The 24,596-nt window shown below is 46.1% G+C and overlaps 1 protein-coding gene across 1 annotated transcript in view; it reads left to right on the forward strand.

The window, feature by feature from the left end:
- The first annotated feature begins 16,088 nt into the window (after positions 1-16,088).
- The window catches only part of STX17 (syntaxin 17), a 35,488-nt gene continuing 26,980 nt past the window's right edge, over positions 16,089-24,596 (forward strand). The window contains exon 1 of the mRNA XM_086932365.1: positions 16,089-17,690. The gene's annotated coding sequence lies outside the window, so the exon portion shown is untranslated. The remainder of the gene's footprint in view (positions 17,691-24,596) is intronic.

The following is a 24,596-nucleotide window of genomic DNA, read 5'->3' on the forward strand; positions in this document are numbered from 1 at the left end:
AATTTTCCTTGAATACTGGGCTGCCTTACAGAGACGTGTAAAAAGGCGATGCCCCTTTTTACACCTCTCTGCAACACAGCCCCCTGACGCATACTGGAGGTTCCTAGTGGGCTAGTTGGCCCCCAGGCCCCCCAGTATTCAAGGGGAATTAGTTCCTCCTCTGCAAGCACGCCAGGGGGCTGCCTTGCAGGGACGTGTAAAGAGGCCATGCCCCTTTTTACACCTCCGCAATGCAGCCCCCAGGCGCATACTGGAGGTTCCTAGTGGGCTAGTTGGCCCCAGTATTCAAGGGGAATTAGTTCCCCCTCTGCAAACATGCCAGGGGGGCGTGTTTGCAGAGTGGTGCAATTCGTCACCTCAAGCCCCTGCACCACTCTGCAAACGCACCCCCTGGCATGTTTGCAGAGGGGGAAGTAATTCCCCTTGAATATTGGGGGTCCCTGGGGGCCAACTAGCCCACCAGGTACCTCCAGTAAGCGCCACGAAGCTGCGTTGCAGACTGTTGTAAAAAGGGGCGTGGCCTCATTACACCTCTCTGCAATGCAGCTCCCTGGCGCATACTGGAGGTTCCTGGTGGGCTAGTTGGCCCCCAGGGACCCTCAGTATGCAAGGGGAATTAGTTCCCCCTCTGCAAACATGCCAGGGGGTTGAGTTGGAGAGAGGACTAAAAAGGGGCATGGCCTCATTACACCTCTCTGAGCAGCAACCCTACGCCTGGCAGATTGTAAAAAAGTTGGGCCTGGAGGGGGCACACCTCCTGGATATCAGAGACTGCTCTTTTTGCTCCATCTATGCCATGAGGGCTGCAAGAACTGTTGTTACAGCATATGCGGAGGAGCTAGGTACCTGGTAATTTCTTTCTGTGATTGGGTTGGCTCCCCCATTTACTCCTCTCAGGATTTTTGCCTCATGAGCAAATATATGTACACATATGGCACTACCATGGATGATTGGGATACCTATGAAGAGGATGACACCCTGTATGAAGAGAAAGTGAATAATCCTTCCATTGAAGATGACATTGTTGAGTCCCTGGACGCTTCAGTCCAGGACTCTGTCAACAAGGCCTTTGTAAAGACAGTTCCGAGAACTGTGCTGCAGGCGCTAGCTACTGCGCTAAAACCTATCACTAAGCAGTTAGTAAAATTCGCTAAGCGTCATGGTTTCACTGTCCCGACAGTTCCTCAAAAGGACGTGGTATCCTCTGGGTATACTCTGACTCTCAAGCTAAGTCCTGGCCTCCCTCCTATACCTTGTCCTCATTGCCTGCACCTGACGCCAGCAAGTCCAAGGCTCCAGATACTGATACCGATACAGACACCAAGTCTACTGACACCCCAGATGAGTCTCCCACAAAGAAGAGGGCCAGAAAGTCAAAGAATGTGGAGCCTTTGCAGCCTATATCCACCCCCTTTAACTTTAACTCAGCTGACATTGTTCACCCGAGATGTTCTGACTGGCTACCGGCTCCTGAGGTTGCCGCATATCTGCATGACAACCTCTGCAAAAGTTTCTACAAGGAGGTGCGTAACAGGCTCCGCTCAGAGTGTCCTAGGCCGGATGTCTCGGATAAGGTCGCAGAAACCCCTGACAGACTCCAGCCTTCGGACCTTCCTAAAAAAGTTTGCAAAAGACCCCACGAAGGGTATTGATTGTGCCTGGCGGGGGTGTCAGGACAAGCTCCTGGACGTAGTGGGACCCCTGGCAAAGATCTTGGAGATGGCTCTAGAGGCGCAGGAATCTGGTGCTGCCTTGGATCCGCGTGTACTAGCGGGTTGGACCCAGAGGGCGATATGCTTCTTGAGTAATGCAAATTGCGCCAGAAGCCCCTCCTTATGAGGATGGATTCTAATCTCACCGAGTTGGCAGCGGCGGAACCAGGTCCTTTGGCGGATGGTAACTTGTTCGGTGAACGTTTTGTCAAAGACGTGGCCAAGTACGTAGGCACCTTCACGGCGCTCGACAAGGCCCAGTCGGGGATCAAGAGAGTCTTTCAGGCTAGTGTTTTCAACGGGGCCGGACGAGGTCGGGACGCTCGATTGGCCGTCAGTTCTCACAAGGTCCCGAGAGAGGTGACTTTGGTCGAGGACGAGGTGATTGGGACTCCACTCGTGGGGGGATGTTCTACCCCACCAGGCAACGTTTCAACGAGAGGCGTTTCAACAGAGGGGCATATCGTGGAGGCTTTCAAGCCCCAGAATCTTCAGGTGAGTGCTCCAGACACCTTTCCCCCTACCTTGGGGGTTTTTCTTTCCCAATTGGGTTCAATGGTCTCAGGATGCTTGGATACTTCAGACTTTTCAGGGTTCTCATCTAGATATCTTCCAGGTTTCTTGTCAGGACAGGCAGCTGTCTTTTTCCCAAACAGAATGCGCTTTTATAGATTCAGAAATCGAAGGATTGCTGCAGAAACACGCGATAGCGCGTTGCGACACGGGCCCTCGCGGCTACTGCAGCAATATTTTTCTGGTACAGAAGAAAGGCGGAGGTTACAGGTTGGTACTCAATTTAAAGGATTTCAATCATTACATGAACTACAAATATTTCAAGATGGAGGGTATCCATCTGTTGGCAGATCTTCTGAAACAGGGAGACTGGATGGTCCGTCTAGACCTGAAGGACGCTTACTTATCCATTCCGATTTTTTCTCCACATCGGAGATTCCTGCAGTTCCAGTGGAGAGACAGATGGTACGAATATTTGGTCCTTCCTTTCGGACTTTCCTCTGCACTATGGTGCTTCACCAAGGTGTTGAAGCCAGTAATAGCCTATCGAGCAAGGGGTTCGCATCGGCACCATGGTGCTTCACCAAGGTGTTGAAGTCAGTAATAGCATATCTCAGAGAGCAAGGGGTTTGCATGATAGTGTACTTAGACAATATAATGATCATGGCGCAGACACCGGAGATGGCGGTTCAACATTTGTGTATGACCATTGCTATGTTGCAAAGTCTCGGTTTTGTGGTCAACGAAGCCAAATCTGTACTGTGTCCTTCACAACAGATAGATTTTCTAGGCTTCGTTATAAATTCTCACACGGCTCAGTTGAGTCTCCCTCGTTCCAAACTGCGGGACATCAAAAAGGAGCTGCGCTCTCTGTTGTCCAAACAAACAGTATCGCTGAGAGTCATTACCAGGATAGTGGGTCTCCTAGCATTGTCCATTCAGGCAAACTTCCCAGGTCCCCTTCATTATCGAGCCCTTCAGAGATTATAGATTCAACATCTGCAGATGGGTCTCTCATACACGGATCTGGTGCCTCTGTTGTCAGAGGTCCAGGAAGAAACTCAGTGGTGGCTAGCCCACGTGGAACGGCAGAGCCATCTTCAGCTCCCTTCCAGAGGTCGTCATAGAGTCCGACGCCAACAGCTGGGGCTGGGGGGCTCGTTGCGGAAATATTTCCACAGGAGGGCGGTGGTCCCTTCAAGAGCTAGATCTCCATATCAATTGCATAGAGCTGCTCGCAGGATCGTTCGCAATCCGGACTCTGTCGCCCAGAAAGGTCTCGTGTTGCATCCTTTTGTGGATGGACAACACATCGGCAGTTCGCTACATAAACAAACTGGGAGGCACGAGGTCCTCCATGTTAGTGTAAATAGCGAAGGACTTTTGGCTCTATTGCCTAGCTCACCAGATATCGGTCATAGCCGAATACATTCCGGGCCAGTCGAACGTGGTGGCGGACTGGAACTCCAGACACCTCAGGGACTACAGCGATTGGCAACTCCCTCAGGTAGTACATTGGCTACAGGCGATCTGGGGGTCATGCCAGATCGACCTGTTTGCATCCAGATTGAATCGGCAAATGACCAGGTTCTTCAGCTGGAGACCGGATCCGTCAGCTCTGGCAACGGATGCCTTAACTCAGGACTGGTCTTTCTGAATTATGCCTTTCCCCCATTCATATTGATTCCTCTGGTGCGCACGCAGATAATGCAGCAGATGGCGGAAGTAACCTCAGTGACTCCCCTGTGGAAGTCGCAGCCTTGGTTCCCGAGTCTCCTGGAGGTGAGCTGCGACTCCCCTAGGAGAATTCCGGAGTACCTGATGATGCTCTAGGGCCCTCATGGAGAGATGCACCCAATGGTAGTGTCGGGCAGTTGTCCCGTGGGGGCAGGATTACCCTGCATCGTGAACTTTCTTTCGCAGAAAGCTTCAGAGGGATTGGCATATCGTTCCATTAATAATTTCCGTTCCGCTATCTCGGAGGGTCATTCTCAAATTAAGGGCAAGCCTGTAGGAATGCATCAGTTAATATGTAAGCTTTTGAATGGTATTAGAGTGGCAAATTCGCCTAAACCCAAGCATACTTCCTTAAGGGATGTCACTCTAGTTCTTTCCCCGTTTAATCATTGGCCTAAAAATGACATGTTAACCAGAAAACAACTTTCAGCCAAACTGGCCATGCTTTCATGTCTTGCGGCATGCAGACTTTCATCTGACGTTAAGGTTCTGGACATTACAGGTAGAGTATTTACTCCGGAAGGAGTCTCCTTTAACATTACTTCCAGAACTAATGCAATGTCTCAAAGTATAGATTACCATACTTTTCCTAGTAATGCTAAGCTTTGTGTAGTGCAATGTCTTAAGACCTACGAGAAATGTACCAGGTTCATTCGGCCTGCTGGTATAGTGCAATTATTGATTGCTTTGCAGAAACCTTTCAAGCCTGTTACTTCAGCTACAATAGCCAGATGGTTGAAATATGTTATGTAAGAGGCGGGTATTGATACCCAGGTATTTGACGGGCATTCTGTTCTTGGCGCCATGGCCTCTAAAAGTTTTATGTTAGGCTCTACTGTTCAGGACATTATGCATTCTGCTGATTGGTCTTCAGAATCTCTTTTAAACAGTTTTATTACAAACCGGTGGGTGATATTTACTCTGTAGTGTTTCATCAGCGTTAAACTAGCATAATACAAAGCCTCCGGTCCTGTAATGGAATAGAAAATTTTCTAGCTATCACGCCAAGAATTTTCAATTCTATTAAGTAAACGGAGGCGAGGATTATCCCACCCGGTTATATTACAAGTATTGTAATGCTTTACCCACCTGTGTGTTTATGGTCTGTTTAAGCAGAGGTTACGGGTTTTCTATCTCTCATTCTTCCAGACTCTGAGAAAAAGATGGACTAAATATGCTTCCTGTTAAGAAGAGGTTCTTTCCAGTTGGATGATTCTTCTACGTTGGAGGGTGTTTTGTTGGACTTGAGTTATTTCATGGACTGTTACTGTTCGAAGCAAAGAAAGAGGATATCCGGTATTGACTCTCTCTTATGGAGTCTGGCAGGATGTGATGTGTCATGTGCATCATGGGAAATGTAGTTTTTGTTATACAATACTAAGTTTTCATTGGCTGCTGTGTGTAGCAATAAATGAAAGAAAGCATAATCCTCGCCTCCATGTCCTTAATAGAATTGAAAATTATTGACGCAATAGCTAGCTAATTTTGTATTCCCTTTCTTCTAACACGGTTTTCAGTGGTCCTTTTTCTTGAAAATGCAGTACGTACACCCACGTACGTAATCACGTTGCATTCCTTTACTACATATCTCGTAGTAAAGGCATGCGTGGTTAAGGTTATACATGGTAACCAGGCATGCGTTGTAAAGCATGCGTGGTTAGTGTAGGAAGGTGGATATCTGACTATATGGTTACCCCAACTTTTTGCCTAGTGTTTAGCTGGTTTTCGACTTAGTTGGCCTGGGATCCTGCTAATCGGGCCCCAGGCTATATGCTCTCACTGTAAAATGGACTCCATGTACTTTAGGTACATCGCCAATTGGATATTGGGTCACCTTATGAGCACCTGTATAGTGTACCATAGGTACCCAGGGCATAGGTGCATCCAAGGCCTACCAGGGGCTGCAGCATGTATTATGCCACCCCTGGCTGGCCATCCACATTGACACAACTGGCTGATCACTCAGCTGGGGCAAGGTCGTGTAATCACCCCTTGCTTAGGTATAGTATCCCTATACCTACCATTACATATTAACACATATATAGCTATGTCACTCCTATGGCAGGCCTTAACAATCCTGATGGAAGAGTGCTTGGTTTTATGTGAGATGGTGCTCTAGCATGAGCGGAGTCTGTCTGCAGCTTTCGGAACCACGTCCTTATAGCTGTTCTATGATATAGCCATACCATATACTCTCAAGTGCATTATAATCCTCGCGGTTAATGCTAACTTTGGTTTGGCTTTATCAAAACATGTCGTGTAAGGTGTGATACACTTTGGAATACTACCCCCTCGCCAGTTCTGGCGACGGGGGTAGAATTCCACCCTTCTAGAGGTAGAAGACGTTGTTCCTGTTAATCCCGGTTAAAGTTAACCAGAGCCTCAGCATCACAAAATGGATGCTGCTACCACAGACACAAGTCTGACCTCCTGCTGCTGGGAGTCCTTCCAGTGAGGGAAGCTTGGACAATAGGGTTCCTGTCTTGGGAGGTGCTAGCACCACCCCAGACAGGCCATAGTGTATTAGGGCAGGGAGGGCTGAATGAAATGAGACACTGCCTGGGGCACACAAGGTGCTCCATGCATAGTCCGGTTCAAACCAGTTGCTGGGGCACTCTAGCCCCAGCTCTGGTGCGAAACTGGACAAAGGGAAAGGGGTGTAACCACCCCCTTCCCTGGTCCCACCCATAGGAGGGACCTAGCAGGTAATTCAGCCCCTTTAATCAGTATAAAGCTAGGAGCGGAGTCTAGAGACTTTAGATTATCCTGAACTGAAACTTGAAACGAAACTCTGGACCTTCGACATTCTACTGCAACTAGAAGACTGAAGAATCTCCCTTGTGTTCCACCCTGTGCAAACAGGCACCAACAGCGACTTGCCGGTTTGCTTTGTCGACGCTCCCACCGGAGCCAGAGCACAGAGCCAGACAGGAAGTGGATTTCCAGACTTCTCTGACCCGACCCACATCTGCAGCAGAGCTGAGACCCGTGGAGGCGACAAGAGACGTGGAACCAGACATCTTGAAAAACCTGCTTATTGCTAATTGCGCAGCTTCTGAGGCACCCTCTTAGTAGTGCATTGGGGATTGAGAAGCCCCAGCCCCGAGCCACATTTGCACCGACGCACAGCCCTCCACACTCCACGAGTGTCGCGTGGGGCCTGCTGTTGCTTTTGAGCTAGACACGCCTTTCCAGTCACTTGCCCATTGGCTGGTGGCCTCTGTGAAGGCAAACCTTTGAATCTTTACCGCGGGCCTGGTTGCTACAGGCTTGCTCCTGCTTCCCTGAAAAAGAGAAGCCCCCCCAGACCTTGCTGGTCTGACTCGAAGCGAATATTCGATTCCTGCGCGTGTTGCATTTGCCAAGGCTCGTTGGGTCCAATCCGGGTTCCGACACCGCAGACATCTAGATCTATCGTGGGACAGCTCGATTCCAACGCATGGTTGTTGTCGACGCCTCCTGGACCTCGTGGCTGCAGAGACAAGCTTCACAACATCACCTGATTGCTTCACGACATCGCCTGGTTCCTTCCTGGTCACTGGCTAGTGACCCAGACTCTCCCCTCTGCTTTCAGGCACTCTTCATCCTCGATCCACCCTTGGATCCAACCGGACACTTCTCTCCTGGTCACCTGCAGCATCTTTTTACAAGTCTCCATAGGATTCAGCAAAGAAACCCGACACAACTTGACACCTATGCACCCGGCTCCTGTGGGTGAGGTAACGCGAGTACTCCGGTACTCCTGAGGGTATGGACTATCCAAGTGTCCTAGTTTTCAGTAGCTTTCTCCTAGTCCATCCGGAAGTGTCCTAAATCAACTAGTTTCTGACTCTTACGTTCCCATTGTATCACTATGGTAACTCGCGTGTGTGTTAAGACACTGCACATGCTTCCCATGGGCCTCCTGCTTCCTAACCTTTGGTAGTTCAGTGTAGCCCCAGCGATTCCCTAGGCCTACTCCCTGTTCGTGACTCGGTTCTTATACCACTATTTTAGTATATGGTTTGCAACGCCCCTAGGGCTCAACTGTATTTTGTGCAACTTATTGTATGATCATTAAGTATCTTGTTATGTGCTTGTGCCTCCGACCTCAAAGAGTTCAGAGGGGTTGTGTTAGTAATAAATACATATATATTTTATATATAACCTGTGTGGTGTCCTTTCATTCTGTATTCAAGGGGTTACATATGGTAAAACAGCTGGCTAAACATGCTCTCTGAAGTTTTAGCCTAAGACTGCTTTGTCCATGCTACCACTAGGATAGCTGGTCTATAAGGTTGACTTTACAACCATCACCATAAGGGTTGTTTGAACCGATACAGGGTGCCCACTAGAATAGTGGACATCACATATCAGGCCAACTTCTCACAGTTAGTGTATTTGTGGAAACGACTGCATTGTAGTTGCTGTTTCCCCGGCTGGATATATGTGTATTGTTCCACCTCACATGGAGTAAAGGTCGCTGGGAAGACGAGAGACCAGTCATGACATCCAACGGCCCAAGATAGCTTCCGGGAGGCTCCGCTGGAAGAACCAGGATTTTCCCACCCCTCTAGCATGGCAAGAGGGTAACTGTAATATGGGTTCATAATTGCTTTATGGACAAGGCTGCTTAACCAGTCAGATTTCACAATAAGTAATCTGCATTCGTTTGCAGACAACTTGACGGATGACAAGTTCCGAATGAAAAGGGCCATTAGTACACCCAATCTCGGTGGCTTCAGTGCTAATTTTATAATGAGGGCAGTTGTAAGCAATACAACCCCATTCATCTCAAATTTGACATTGAAGGCTGTGTGGTACCAATTAAATGGGGATACAAAGAGGGAGGGACAGCCCTTTATGTCTAAGTATTGGGGCTCCTCACTACCGAATTTGAGTGGCTGTGGTCGTGTAAGAACTGCAGATTTGTTAGGGACGTGTTGAGGTCTCAAATACTGGGCACGACAAAAGGCAAACATGACTATGACATCTCTAAAATTGATATTCGCATATTATCTAAATAAGTATATCAAGGCTCGAGAAAACCCACCCTCGCACTTATCAATAAGATACAGTACATTATCAATTAAGCTGGTGGATACCAACGTGAGGGATGAGTCTCCTATCAGTTGACACATGGTGCAGGCACCAAATTATCTGTTTATAGCCACGGGGCTTTCCAAACCTGATCCAAATAAGTTGAGGTTGCCATTTGTCTTCTCAGTACAAATTCTGACGGCTCCACTGAATTAGAAATAGCCATACACCAGAAATCTTGCATATAGGGGGCACTGGAATTATGGCAGACACACAAATTATGCAGCACGGTGGAGTAAATTATGCTGCAAGAAAAGGCATATTGTGTGGCATAACATGCCACATTTTGATATGTACTTACTTCATTATTTGGTAATTTTCACACTTGTTAACACAGTCTGGGCATTAGCTGCCCCTCATTTGATAGCCAAATACACAGTGATTAAGCCACTTAATGTATGCAGACGATGTTAAGATAGTTATGTTTTTTAAATAAATGTTATCATGACTTTACTGTATATGAAATGTACAATAATTGTGATGGTTTTAATTTATCTGAAGCATTAAATGTTAACTTAAATAGCTAAAAACAGCAATAAGTAACGGAATGATGAAGTTAACCCTTGCAGAGGGCCTTCCGCTGCACAGCAACACTTGCAGCTGTGTTTTTATTAACTTTTGAACTGTTAGAGCTAGAAACAATTTTTCATACAATGTGCAGATTGACTTTTGGCAAATCTATTATTATGCGAAAAACAATGCAGCTGCAAAATCACATAATTCCAGTGGGCCAGCTTATAGCTCTGTGCCCTTGATGTAGGGTTCCCCAGCAGTTGCCAGGCCCCTACTCCAGCCCTACCCTGCTCCTATGCAACACACAGCCTACCATTACCTGTATCCAAGTTCTGTGTTGAAGAAAATCGAAAAGCCCACCCTTGCAACAAAGACCAGTGATAAGGTCGTGTGAGCTACAGAAGAAAAATACAGCAGCAAATAACAGATCGAGATGTGTTCAGGAGGGTCGAGAAGGTAGGGAACTTAAGGCAAAGAGACTTGGCAACCAACTTAAGCTCAAAAGAGATAGAGGAGTTGGCCTAACGGCTAGGGCAGTCGACCTCAATCCTGGTTGGAGTCTCGTCAATGACCCTGAACATCCTGTGATTCTGGGCAAGTCACTTAATCTCCCCGTGCCTTACAAATATGAATGTCCTTGTGTCACGCAACTGGTGCTATGTAAAGCGCTCTCATACCAGATACCGGGTCTAGTTCACCCTATATAAAACTCTGTAAAAGAAAAATAGAAGGAGCTGCATATTTTGCCTCCTCTGCAGCAGCTCCCACTGCAGGAGGACTCTACTACCTTTCAGGCATAAATCGGAGTAAGAGTGCCCTCCATAATTGAGCCAGGTATACCGGCATAAATAGAAAATTTCAAGTTTGAATACTCCACATAGAAGCCGGCTCCTCCAAGAGGAGTCCGCTCTACGGAACCACCTTCCCCTCAGTGAGAACAAAACAATCCTGGAATTGGGCTAGGAGGAACTACTGACCTACTGTTGTATGAATTATGCTGTGATCACTTTGGGCTGGCCTCAGCCCAACACTGGAGATACTTTAGGCACTACAGTAGTCCTATTTTATCTCGATTTGTGTGGTGAAAAGCATAATGGTTGAAAGAGATGAAAACAACAAATTACACTTGCTTACTTAATCTCTTGAAGATTCAACATTGCCATGGACCGCCCATTGCAGGACAGTCTCGCTCAGATGTGAATGGTGGGTGCAGTTTTGGATCATCTTGCGTGGAAGTACCTCTGAGGAATCAACTCCTGAAGAGAAGCAGTTAACAAAAAAAACCACAGTAAACGGCATCAATCTCAGTAAGACTCAGTGGGCACACCAGTGTACAGCCCAGGACTAACTCCTCACAGAGGTCTAGGAACTTCTGGCTCGTTATGGGCTTAGTGTTCCACACTGTTGGCCTGCTGAAGTAGGAATGATCTCAGATCTTGAAAGTTGCATGTTAGAAAGTTCTCTGGCACAGTGACCCCTCTGCACGTGAACGTGATAGCAACTCACTATCCCTCCCCCACCTCAGGGGCAGAAAAAACTGCTAATACATTTAGACCCTAGGGTACGAGTAGCTGAACACAAAGTTGCAGAAAACAATTGAAAATATTGCCCCCCCCCCATTCTATTGAGAGGGCATTTGATTGGCATGATACAAAAGGCCACACACTACTTGGAGGAGGATATTTAGACCAGATGTCTAGAGGGACCGCCTAGGAATCTTCTCTTAGGAACCATATCGTGGACAGTAATTAGACAGGGTGAACAATTTTTATGCCCCCATGCATCAGGGGTGTACATTGTAGGGCAGATTTTCAGAATATACACAGAGGCTACATTAAAATACAATGAATCGAAATTGATTTTGTGTAGAGAGTTGACCTTTATCCTGCAGAGCGTGTTGCACTCACAGAAAGTGCAATAGTAAATAAGGCTCTGGGGAGCGCAATAGTAAATAAGGCTCTGGGACACCAGTGGTAAATTACAGTATCCACGCAGGATACTGACCAGTAGTTAATGACTGCTGAAAGACGAAAATGTTTCAAAAAAGACTTAGGGGAGCTTAAAAGTAAAAAGGAAGGCAGGGAAGGAGTGGTAGCATTTAGGAGCAAAGGTGGAGGTTCAACTGCGATGCTCGCAAGGGGCAATTTGATTTGTTCATGGTGGGGTTCCTATAGTAACTGAGTGGAGTAACTGGCATTTGATAGAAGGGGCACTTAATGCCATTTTAAAATTGTAAGAAAATAAATTATTAGTTGTTGAAGATTTGAGTTCTTCCAGAGTAACGACTTCAAAAACAAATCTGATTAAACATACAGTTTCAATATTTTAAACCTGGTCACCATGGCTCACATCAGACTTCCTTAACTTGAGGAATTGTGTAAAGTATTTAACAGTACCAAAACGCTGTAACTCAAAAAACAATAAAAAGTCAAAAAACACAATAAAAATCCCACAACAATGTTGCAAAAATAAATAATTTAATAAGAGCACAAAAATTTGTAAAATCTAATAGGGGGAAACAGAAATGTAATTTCTTTTTACTTTTTAGGCCGAAAAGTGCCAATGAAAAGTCACTGTTTGGGGGCGACTGGAAACTACATGCAATTTCAGGACGACCGCAGTAGAACAGAGGCCAGCTACACCAAGCAGCTCATCAAAGTTTTTCCTTTCTTAATAGTCTTTTATGGAAATCAAAATCCTCCAGCAGGGCGTGGTTAAAGGCTGTAGTCAATTCGTGATTAGCTAATGTTACCACATTTTATAGGTCAGAGCACAAACACTGGAGACTGGTCAGCAGTGCCATGACCTGCCGAGTTCAAAGGCCAGCAATTAAGTCAACAAAAAATATGGATGTGACCACACAAAAAGAGAACATTTCTAACAGATGTTAATTGACGTCATTCTGGGCATGGGGCTGGTGGTATCTGAAGCATAGTAGGAACCCATACCTAGGCGGGCAATTAGGCGACATGGAAACTGACATCTGGTTTACAGCTGGAGAGAACGCACAGTCCTAGAGAACACAACTGATTTACATCAAAGACGGCACAGCACTGCTTTGACCTCTACAGCATTCAACAGTTTCTCACCATGTCTTACTCGAAGGTTTACAATCAAGGTGCTAGATTCTGCTTTAAATAGAAGGCTCATTTCTCTTGAACAGATAGCAATCATTTACATTAGGTGCCATAGCTTTTGAATCAGAACATGGGGTTCCGTAGGCTTTTTCCTGGGCCACACGATGTTTAATGTGTGTATGGCTCCTCTGGCTTAAGCTGTTAAGAGAGTGTATGGTCCTGAATAGTTTCTCGTTAATAAAACAAAGCTAATTGTGTTGACTTCCCATGACTCTACAGTCAGCAAACATTTCAAAGCTGGCCTTGCAGAAATGGCACAATGGAAGACAGACACTTGATTGAAATTAAACGTCGAAAACAAACCATCAAAAATCCACCTGGTCTAATCTCCAATGGCCCTCAGATGTAATGTCCATGTCGGCTAGCTACCTAAGGTTTGTCCTTTATTCTAATGCCTCCTTTTCGTCTCATATTAAAACCATGGTAGCTACTTGATTTGCATTGCTATACGCCATGAAAATAATCCTACCTTTCCTGACTTAACAGCCCGCAAGACTACTACGCAAGCGCTCTTCACCTCCTGATTGGAGTAAAGATAACTCCTTATGAGTTATGTGCTTACCTTATTAGAAACATTTAAGCAGTACTGGATGCTGGAGCAAAGATTCTCCTTAACCTTCCCTGCCAACACTCCTATCTCAACTCCTCTTTAATAAACAAAAATACCAAAGTCTGCACATGCTCACTTATCAGGAAACATGTCCTGTTTAAAATATGCTGGTAATTTGTTAGCAAAGTTATTTAAAGAACGCATCAGACAGTACATTCCTAGTACAGCACTCCAGTCAGTTAAGTAGTTTGTTTCCTCAGTGCCAGTATGCCTGGAATTCTTGGGGCATCGTGGCACTCTATAAATCTAATATTCACTGAACTGGGAAATTGGTATTGAGGAAATACATATGAAGCGAGGGTGGAGTGGTCACTGTGAAGCCAATTAAGCATTGCATGTAGAAGGAGCACCGTAGGCTCATATGGTGGGGCCTCTAGAGACACCTTTTGAAGACCATGAGGTGTGGGCACAGTGAGAAGAGGCATCTAGAACAACGTTCTGGCTTGTAGTGAGAAATTAATTGTGGGAGAACATGAGGGATGGGGACTACAAAGAAGGGGAAACTGCTAAAAATAATTAAGTCAACTTGGGTTAACTTGGAAAACTATAGGTGAGAAAATAAGGGGCACGTCACTGGGGACAATTGGTGTTGGGAATGCGGAGGAGGAATCTGAGACTAGGGGGCTTGGAGTGGTTGATTTGGGGTGCAATAAACGTTTTTGTTTCAACAGTGGGTGTGAAGAATCTTTTTCCACATAACTGTGGCACAATAATTTGAAATCCTGAGGCACTCCAAGATGACAATTTCCGTTGGGACATGGTATGGGGCACCTTAGGAGAGAGGAAGCAATGAAAGCGACTGCTAGGAGGCATCAAAATTACAAGAAAGGTGCCATTCAAGTTTGGAATAATGGCCATGTGGGAATTTTGGGGACACTGACTGAGCGCCTTGAGTCATACAGGGCCCAATTCACAATTTGGCAGTAGTGACCATTCAGAAATCTGCTGCCATAAGATTACTCTGTTTAGAGCAAATGTTGCAATTTTCATGGATTCAAAAAGAATCCCAAGAGTATAACTGGAAATCTATGCTGGTCATCAATTTTCAGAATTCGTGCACAACAGATCCACCAAGTAAACAATTCAGGATGTGTATACATGACGCAAATGTGTATTTTGTTCCATCAGTTCCCTCCCCGTTGTCCAAGTGTTTCCTTTCCATTTCAACTCCAGAAGTTCACGTACTTTTGGCATCGACAGGAATAAATGTGCATGCTTTTATTTTGAACGATTTCTGTGGCATTAAACACATATGTATAGATGTTCTTCTCATAAGTGTAAAAAAATGACTGTTTTCAATGTGGTCAAATACACTGATGACACCTGCATGCTCTTAGAAATTAGGCCACTTCCATTCGAGCACATGACCTTGAAAGTTCAACCTGTTCGTTCATTTGGTATAAGCATTTACTTCAACAACAAAACTGGTTATTTTTCCATGGTAGAAAATTGACATTTCAAAATCAATGTCTGTTCATGTAGGGTGAACCGGCATGCTCAGCTACAGATGGCCATTTGTCTTGAGTAAATGGCCTGTTAAGTTTACGGTCAACTCCTAGAATGGAAATAGCATTTTTAAATGAAAAGGTTAATTTTCATCCAAAAAATAAGGCTTATACTGAAATCCAACATATTAACCTCCCCTGAGAACTAACTTGAGCATCAAATCATGCTAATTCCTATGAGATAAAATGGCATATAACATTCAAGTACGTTTCCTGAAAGAGAAGAGTGCACATGATGTCCAAGAATCGCCATTGCTCTTATGGGAACAAGTATACTTGGCTTAGTACGTGATCCAAGTTACGTTGAAAATAATTCTGGTCACCACAAGGGCCCAATGTTATTTGAGACCGATGCCTTTGTTACGATTTTGTCAGTAAAGCCAACTCAGACGGAAATGGGTGTTTATGTCTGAACTGGTATCACGAGTTATGTGCAGAATGTATAAAAATACCTGGCTGATAAGGTGGAAAAGTTCACTATTATAGTATCCCGCATTTCAAGCAATGAAACCGAGAATAAGGGATGTAATGGTGCGCGAACAGGTGGGGGCGGTCAAACCACGCGTTATGTTACTCCCCCCCCCCCCCCCCCCTCCCCTCCGATTACTAGCATTTTCCGTGACAACGCCAGTCACCAGTAGAATACCTGACAAACAGAAAACGACTTGGCAACTATAGGTCATTAGTCTTATAGGTATTTACGGCTTTTAAAGGGTATGTAGTTAACTGCAAATTTTGGGCTACGTAAAAAACGAAATTAAATGTTATAACAATCTTGTTATTGCAGTTGATCTGCCTAAAAAAACTCAAGTACTTGTATTACCTAATATGATTCTAAAAGTGTGAAATGCCTGCTTTACACACACACAAAAATAGATATATTAAGCGTTAGTTCGACTACAGTTGGCAAAATGGAACATAAAATATTAAGGGCCGTTCCATTGTCGCAGAAGTGGCTGCAATGCCCTCAGACAGCTTCTACGCCTTCAGTGTAGAAGCATAACTCAGTCTGCGGGAAATTGAGCGTATACCACAAGAGGACCCCCAAAAAATCGCATCTTCACTGGAAAATATCTCTGTCGTAGGACACTGGGCAGAATTCCTCCTCCAACCTAAAAAGAACTCAAAGTAGTAATGTGCCTATAAACAAGATGCTGAACCAAGGACGATTATTAATGAAAACAACGAACAGGCGCTGTTTGTTACTTGTTGGGTAAAGGGCATTACTTGAGCGGAATGCTGAACAGGAAGCGAAGTCTCAGTCTCACGGAGCCTAAGAAGAGAAAACAGCCATGTAGGCGTTATCGAACAGGCGCTTTCATCCCCTCCATCCATGGATTCCCGCCGTCTAGTGCTCCTTCGTGGCTTCCTTCCTCGCCTCCCAAGTCATTCATTATCTCCTCACTCTCTTCTGGAGACATGAGTTGCGTTGAGGTTTGAAGACCCTCGTATCCATCTTCGTTCTTCGGCTCTCTGCTGTGGGATATATGTGTCACCTCCGCCTTTTCATCAGCCACTCCTTTCGGGCTTGCAACCGCCATTTCCACCCCAAGTTCTCGGTTCCTGACCTGGTAGGCTGCCAGATCAGATTCGTACTTTTTCCGGAGGGCTGCGGCACGGATCTCGAATGGTCGCCGGTGTTCCGGGCTCAGCTTCGCCCAATACTCGCCCATCTTCTTGAGGGCTTCGGCGTAGTTTAGACTGGGCCATTCGGATCGCACCTGATTTTTATGCTCCGCCGAGTATAGTAAAAAAGCAGTGTGTGGTCGCTTGGGTTGCAGCGGGTCTCGGGGGGGTTTGATTTGATTGCCCCTTGAAGTTCCGGGTTGTTGCTCCCGGTGAGACTCTTTTGGGTGTTTTCTGTCCTTAGTGGTTTGGACTTCCTTTCGCTCTTTGCTGGTCCGTGGCCTAGAATGTCCTTGCGTATCAATGCGGTCTCCCACTGGCGAGCCCACTGCAGCCTCTGGGCCCCTGGCCTTTTTAGGAGCTTCACTGAAGAAGAGGGCAGCTTCCTCGGGGCCCCCGTGGACCTCCTCTCGCTGGAGCATACCCCCAGGGTCCCCGCTCTCCTGGTCATTCTTCTGCCGATCCTTCCGTGGCCTGCCACGCCCATCGGGCGCCCCCCTCTCCCGTTCCCAGCGCTTCTTGTCGACCCGGGAGAGGTGCTCGAAAAGAGCGCGCTCCTTGGGGGAGGTGTGCCGCCATCGCTCGGCGCAGGCCTCCGACAGGACGGCCGAGCTCACCTCCACTTCCGGGCGCCGCCGTCTCAGCTCCGCCCGGCAAGCCTGCACAAAGAAAGCGAGAGGAGACATGCGGGCCCTAACCCGCCTCCGGTTGCCCATGACGGCGGTTGGGGCACTGAAGAAGTCGATTCTTGGAGAAGAAGCGAAAGGGAAACCAGGAGGGCACACCTAATAAAAACCTATTATAGGTGCTATACCTCTACTTATGCCACTGCCCAGACGTAACTATTCATTTTACTGAAGGGATCAGGCTGTGATTGCCGGAAGTGACATCATTTGACTCTGGCGGCCCAATCAACGGTGTCTACTTGTGGGCGGGGGAAGGGGCGTTCCGAGACCCTGCTTTGAATAAATGACACTTATTTCCTGGAGCGATCGGAAGTGACTTTTTGAGCTCTACTGCTCTGGAGGGCAGAAATATAAATATTTCCGGAAATAACAAAGTTACATTTTTTTTCTCGAGAATATAGGGGGTGAAGGAGCAGCTGATATTTACATGAAAGGTTGCGGAGAAGTTCTCGGTCTGGGAAGAACTCCTAGGAACCTTGGTGAACGATCGAACAGCTGTGGTTTCCAGCCCAGATTCTTGTCATAATAATGTAGTTTTGGGAGACTTGGAGTGCTTCTTCTTTCAGGGACAGGTGAGTTGCCCCCACCCGGACGAGGCGCTGTCACCATTGTTGTGTTACAAACCGAGGCGAAGTTACGTTCTGACTATAACTGGTTTGATTACAGCAGCGTTGTATATTCTGGTACCACGTACTCCAACCTAAAGCGAAACACTTACTTTCAACACAATGCAAGTTAACGGGGTACCTCATTTTTTAAAAAAATTTTCTGCTACTTTTCCTGTTCTCACATGCGGCATATGTGAATTACTTCTGGTGCTTTTTAACGATTAGAAAGTGAACATAAGATGTTGCGCACTGTCTTCATTTAGCAGTCATCCAATTATAGGGCTCCCGGTATTCCGTTTAAACGGATTTTTACATATAAATACAGACGGAAAACATGTTTTTTCTTTGTCTGTATTTATATGTAAAAACGGGAAAATACTAGCACATTTTGCGCGCTGCTGTGCTCCAGCAGAGTTGTTTCGCCATGCCCACTTGCTGATTCTTGGGCTGTGGGGTCTTTTTGGCGCTCCTGTCGGCCTTTTGTTAGCTGCCCCAGCCATGTCTAGGGCTCTGCTCCTCCCCTCGAGTGAGCCTCGCCAGCCATTTCAAAAGCAAGCCAAGAAGTACATGCTAATCCTGTTCATTGTTTTAGCGTAAGTGGCTGCACAATGGGGGTCTTGACAGGAGGCACTATGCCCTGAGCTCCCAGATGAACCAATGCTGCCAGCGCCAGGAGGCCTACGTTGGTCGCAGCGTCCCACCTCTGGAAGGGTGAGATTTTGATCAATACCTTATCACTATCGATCTAAAACCCCGATCTGGTCGACTGAACCTTTATTGCCTGTCTTTGAGGAAAGAAAGTGCATCTCTTACCAAGTTAGTTCTCCCAATAAAGGACTCTGCTCAAAGGATCACAAACAACTTCTAGCTTTCAAAGGTTTATTATAAAGTCAAGATAAGTTGCAAATACAAACATCTCAAAATGAGATTAACCAGATACACAGGCCCAACTACGTACATGTGTTCTCTGAAAGCCCTCAGACGAACAACGGAAATTACCAATACCAGTTCTAAAAACAATAGTGCTATTAGCATAGACACATATTGAAATCTGTCGGTCATTACAGGCGGAGGGAAAATACAGGTTAGGCTTTCCCTACCCTGATCTAGATGGTATCCCTACTTAACCAGGTCTCAACCTAACAAAAGGTGTCAGCAGTGAATGACTCCCGAGGGAAGTCACTCACTCTAAACTCTTGGTGAAAACCTAAAGTCCTCCAGTCATGGCCCCTCTCTGCCTACCCATCCGCTCTCTAAAGGGTCCTCAGGCTTCTGCTCTAACTCCCCCCAGGGGTGCTGTCCCTAATACAAAAATCCAATAACATTTAGGACGCCCCTCGTGAGACGCCCCTCACGTGGTGTAGCTTCTGGCTTTTTCCATGATGAGGCCTTGTGGTTAGCTTCGACCTTGCTTCTCAGACTCTTCTCCGGCCCGCTGATACCCCTTAAACATTCCGGAACCCTCCTCCATGTCTGGTCCATTTCACGAACAAGCATCTATTCATTTATGAATAATTGAATACCCCCTTTTCTCTTCCAGACAGACATTTGGAGCCAAATCCCAATTCTCATGGTTTTCCAACCGCGTTGCAACATTCCCCGGCCCAGACTAATATGTGTAAATCAACGTTTAAGGCTTTCCAGCTCTACAACAGTTTTATAATATTCAACTTCTTCTTTAATTGTTAGCATGTTAATACTCTTATTCTACTGATTAAGTAAACACATCTATAAATCAAACCCTACTCATTATTACTAAACATTAGTACAATCCACATTATGCAATTTAATCGCCTTCCCCCTCCCTCCTAGCTCTGGCCCTGAGGCCTACCACGTTCAACGTTTCCGTATGCCATCTTACATTTAACAGCTGCACAACATAGATTCAGGAATATTCACGTTGAATAAAATCACATAGTATCACATTTTGTGAATTAATAAAAGAACTCACATCTATATAATATAGCTCTTCTGAATAATATAATGTAATCATAACATGAATGCGGTCCAAGAAATGAAAGGTATACCAGTCTAATTCCTTCTGTCATGGCCATGCATGAGGCCTGTCTCTTTCTGTGCTCACAGCACGCCATCTTCCTATTAGCAGCTACATTTAACATGAACCATGATTAATCACATCTAATAAAGTTATACATTGCACTCATGTCTTCATTAGTTCCACTTCTATATGCATTCTCTAAGTTAACTACATATTTCAGAATATAGATGTAGTTACTATCAGCACTCATGGCATTTCTCTTCATGATTTATGCTTACTACGTGTAAGTGTGGTGCACTTCTACATTTTGATCAGTTTGCGCTCTCTCAGTTCCCCCCTTTGATGACCTCTCGGGGTCATCACTAAATATTTAAACTGCGGTGATTGCTAGCATAACTCGCTTCTGTGTTTCCAGAGCCCTCAGACTCCGATACTGACTATCTTGTATGGCAGCCAATCTCTGCAGCTGTTTTCTCTGAGCTCTCTCTGACCTTCTGGCTCTGTTCCATTTAAATACCCTCACCAAACCCCATAACACGATTCCACAGATCAATATTATGATGATAGGTTTTAGTATTTTCCACACAAAGCTTTTGCCTAAGGCGGTGAGCCAGCTTCCAGCTTCACTCATTCCTTGGCCCACCTTTTCCCAGACATTTTCTCTGCTCAGGTCTTCAATCTCCTTGTGAATACCAGTTATATTTCTAATAACTTTCTCAAGGGGCTTCGAATTGTCTGGAATGTAAGTACAACATTCTTGGACCTTCAAAGCCTTACAGACTCCGCCCTCTTTTGCTAATAGGACATCTAACGCAAGGCGGTTTTGAAGAACCATAGCCCTTATCGATTGCATCTCTCCTTCTACTAGCATTAAGGACTGAGCAGTGCTGGCAGACAACCTGTCTACGACTGTTGCTAGCCGTCTAATTTTAACATCATTAAGAGCTAATCCCAGAAGTGGGAACACAGCTCCAAAGACATCTCCAACCATTTCTGCACTCACATCTCTCCTTCCTCTTGATGATGTCTTGCCCTCAATGATCTCTAAGTCTTGGGCATGATATATTTTAGGAAAGATAATGGCCAAATAACATGAGCCATACCAATTATCAGGTAGCCTCACGTAGGCATTTCTCCCACATACAAAATATACGTTAGGAATCACTTGCATTCCCTTCAGGAAGTCTTTGGTGTAATACTCCAAATTGAAGGCATGTTCACAACTAACCTCTCCCACGTATACATTTTCATAATACGTTTTGGCTCTATGAAGACATAACTTTCCTCTCTGCGTTCTATCTAAAGCTATTGGACCACTACTACCCTTTCTTTTGTGTGCCTTCTCTTCTTCGGTCCAATCTGTTTTCCATTGTCCTGATTTTTTCAAAATCTTTTGTCTCCTATTCCGATCATCCACCTGCCCTATAAACTTTTTCTCGACTTCTGACACCTTGCATGTCAGATTATTTCTGCGGGCATGTGAAGTATCTAACGTAATCCAAGGAATGAAAAATTTTGCCAACCTGTCTTCACTCTTCCAGTAGTCCCATTTGTTCATCTGTTTATAATTTGGGACTTCTGGTAACACTGCATCATAATTGGAGAAATAATAGTCAAAACTATCTCTCCCATAAAATATACTAAGCAACAAGCTACAAGTAATGCCATATGTCAGCGGGAGGTGATGGTATCGAATGCCTTCATCTACAGACGCCGGCAACTGCATGCAGACGTAACAGTCCTTCACCTCCATGGCCTCCACATACTCATATAATAATTTAGCATAAGCATTTGACCTAAAGTCACCTTGGGACTCATCCACGTGTAACCTGCGGGCTTCTGCAGCCAATAACGCTTTCTCATGTGTGTTTTCCCCCTTCTCACCAGCAATGATGGGTGTAAGCGCTTCTACAGATGCCACATCAGTTACCTTTGCCTCCTCCTCACGTCCCTTTACATAAGAGACTGTTACCACTAAAGCTATTAGTATTATCACTCCTACTATTAGTGTACCTATTATACATTTCGCTCTGCGGTTCTGGGTACCGGCCTCCATTTCGTCAGATAGTGTGGTTCTCTCTTAACTCAGCACAAAGTTCCTTTCTTTTTTTCGTTCCTTTACTGTCTCTTTTACTCCTTTTGTCCTGAGAACCACGCAACTGGAAGCTGACAACCCTTTCCGCCAAAGTTCCTTTTAGTTCAAATACAGACAACCCTAGCCCTTCTCCATCATCTCAGGGAGAGTCCCTAAGAATCTCTGCTTCCTAGGCGCTAGGTAATCTTCTTTTCTTCACGCTTATTTACAAAGTCTTTTAAGCATCCACTATCAGGCGCTCGCCTGCAGCTTCAACAGCAAAATTCAATATTTCCAGACGAAGATTGTGCTCTTCTGCTGCTGATATCTTTGTACCAAAATCGGGGAATTGCAATTCTGTGAGAAACATGTCCTTTATCTTGCTGAGGCGGGGAGGTCGGGGAAGCATAAATGTCAGTGACCCTTCTTGTTCAACTCCGGGTACTAACAGTCGTATCTCCACTGTTACGATGGGCTCAGAACTGGACACCACCACTGCTCGGATCCTCCCTGTCACTGGCTTCGAAGCCATCTGTCGCCAGGTATGTCCACTCAGGGGTGGAGTATCTTCTGTTAGGCACACGCACTCTTCTTGACCTCCTCAACTCCGGTGCTTCAGCGCCCTGAGCACCTTCTTCGGGGTCTGAGTCTTCTGATATCGGAGGAAGGGTTCTCTCCGGAGTTGACCTTAGGCTAGAGCTCCTTCTTTGCGGCCAATCAGCTTCTCCACGTACCCTTCTACTCCGTCTTCTTCTTGTTCTTTCCCGCTCTCTGTCAGACCTGTCAGCGTCTGACTCGTACTCCCAGCTACTTTCCCCTTCAGTAGCTTCGTCTGTCTCGCTGTTGTACTGACCGTCCTCAGCTTGGTCAGATTCGTTCCCTGCTTCCGCTGGCACCTCTACAGCTTGGCTAGCCCCCTCTATGGCTTCTCGGTCCGCAGCTGGACGTCTATCCGAGAGAGGAGCTGTTTCTTCCAGAGGTGCTGGAACTCTCCGCGTGTGCGACGCGTGGATCCAGTTGGGCAGGCTTCCCACCTTCACTGCCGTATTTGTGGTCAGGATGATCTGGAAAGGCCCACGCCAACGAACATCCAGGCAGCTGTTTCTCACGTGCTTTTTCACCAGGACCCAATCTCCAGGAAGCAAGTCGTGACAAGGGTCCTGGCACGATGGTACCTCGGCAGCCTGCACCTGAAGGGACACAGAATGAATGGCGTCAGACAGCCCCTTACAATAGTCCAGGATCATATCATCTGTGATGCTAATCAGTGCAGCAGTTGGGACAGAAGGTAACCTCATTGCTCTTCCCATTAACACCTCATGTGGTGACAGCCCCGTTCTTCTGTCTGGGGTACTGCGGAGGCTCATAAGAACCAATGGCAACGCATCAGGCCAACTCAAGGATGTTGATGAACACACCTTTGCAATTCTGGCCTTGATGGTGCCATTTATTTGCTCCACAATTCCTGAAGCTTCTGGTCGATAACTGCAATGTAGCTTTTGGTCTATATTTAAAGCGGCACAAATCATTTTCACAAGCGAGCTGTTGAAATGCGTTCCCCTATCTGATTCCAAAGAGGCCGGCACCCCGAAGCGCGGTATAAGCTCCCTAAGCAGTAACTTAGCCACTGTGAGGGTGTCGCACCTGCGTGTAGGATATGCCTCAACCCATCTGGAGAAAACGCAGACAACCACCAGGATATAACGGAGGCGGCTGCACCTTGGCATTTCGATAAAATCTATCTGCATTCTATTGAATGGACCTCCTGACCTCCCTATGTGGCTCAGTGCAACTGGTGTCTTTTTCCCTACATTCAACTGCTGGCACGTCACACAACGCTGGCACACTGCTTCGGCTGCCACTCTGAACTTGGGGTTGTACCAGGTCTGTCTAAACACTCTCAGCATAGCATCTCTTCCTAAGTGGACAGGACCATGTATGTGTCGGGCCATTGGGCTCACCATCTCATTGGGCAACACTGCTCTGCCATCTGCTGAGACCCAGAAATGGGCCTCACCCACCACACATCCTGCCTTTTGCCATGTTTCTTTTTCACCGTCAGGAGCATTCTCTTGCATCTCCTTCAGTTCGTCCCATGTATCAACAGTTTCCAATATCATAGCTAATTCAGTCCTTACATTTATTCCACCCACTTCCACCTCTGTGAAAGAGTATCCTGTCTCCGCGCAATACCGTGCGACTTCGTCGGCATATCTATTGCCTTGTGACACGAAGTCCATATTTCTGGTATGCGCGGTACACTTCACAACTGCAATACCTGCTGGACATTGTAATGCCTCCAACAGCAGGCGCACAAACTCTCCATTGCGAATGGGAGAGCCTGAAGAGGTCATGAACCCTCTTTGAGACCATAACTGCCCGTAATCATGAACTACCCCGTATCCATATTGACTATCAGTGTATATGGTGACTCGAATTTGATTGCTTGCCAGGCAGGCACGCGTCAGGGCAATAATCTCGGCTACCTGAGCGGAGTGTACTCCTTCCAGGCATCCAGCTTCCACTACTCCAGTAATTGTGCAAACAGCGTAAGCTGCTCTCAACTGCCCAACTTCATCTCTTACACATGAGCCATCGACAAAGAAAATTTCATCTGGGTCGGTCAGTGGCTCATCTACGATGTCGGGTCTTGGTTTGGTGCATAGTTCAGTCACATCGAGGCAGTCATGGTCTGTACATTCATCATCATCTTCAATATCGTTTGGAAGTGGCATCAAGGTAGCAGGATTTAAAACAGAGCATCTCCTGAGGGTCACGTTCTCTGCAGCAAGAATGA

This window comes from Lissotriton vulgaris, chromosome 7 (assembly GCF_964263255.1).
Source record: "Lissotriton vulgaris chromosome 7, aLisVul1.2, whole genome shotgun sequence".
NCBI lineage: Eukaryota > Metazoa > Chordata > Amphibia > Caudata > Salamandridae > Lissotriton > Lissotriton vulgaris.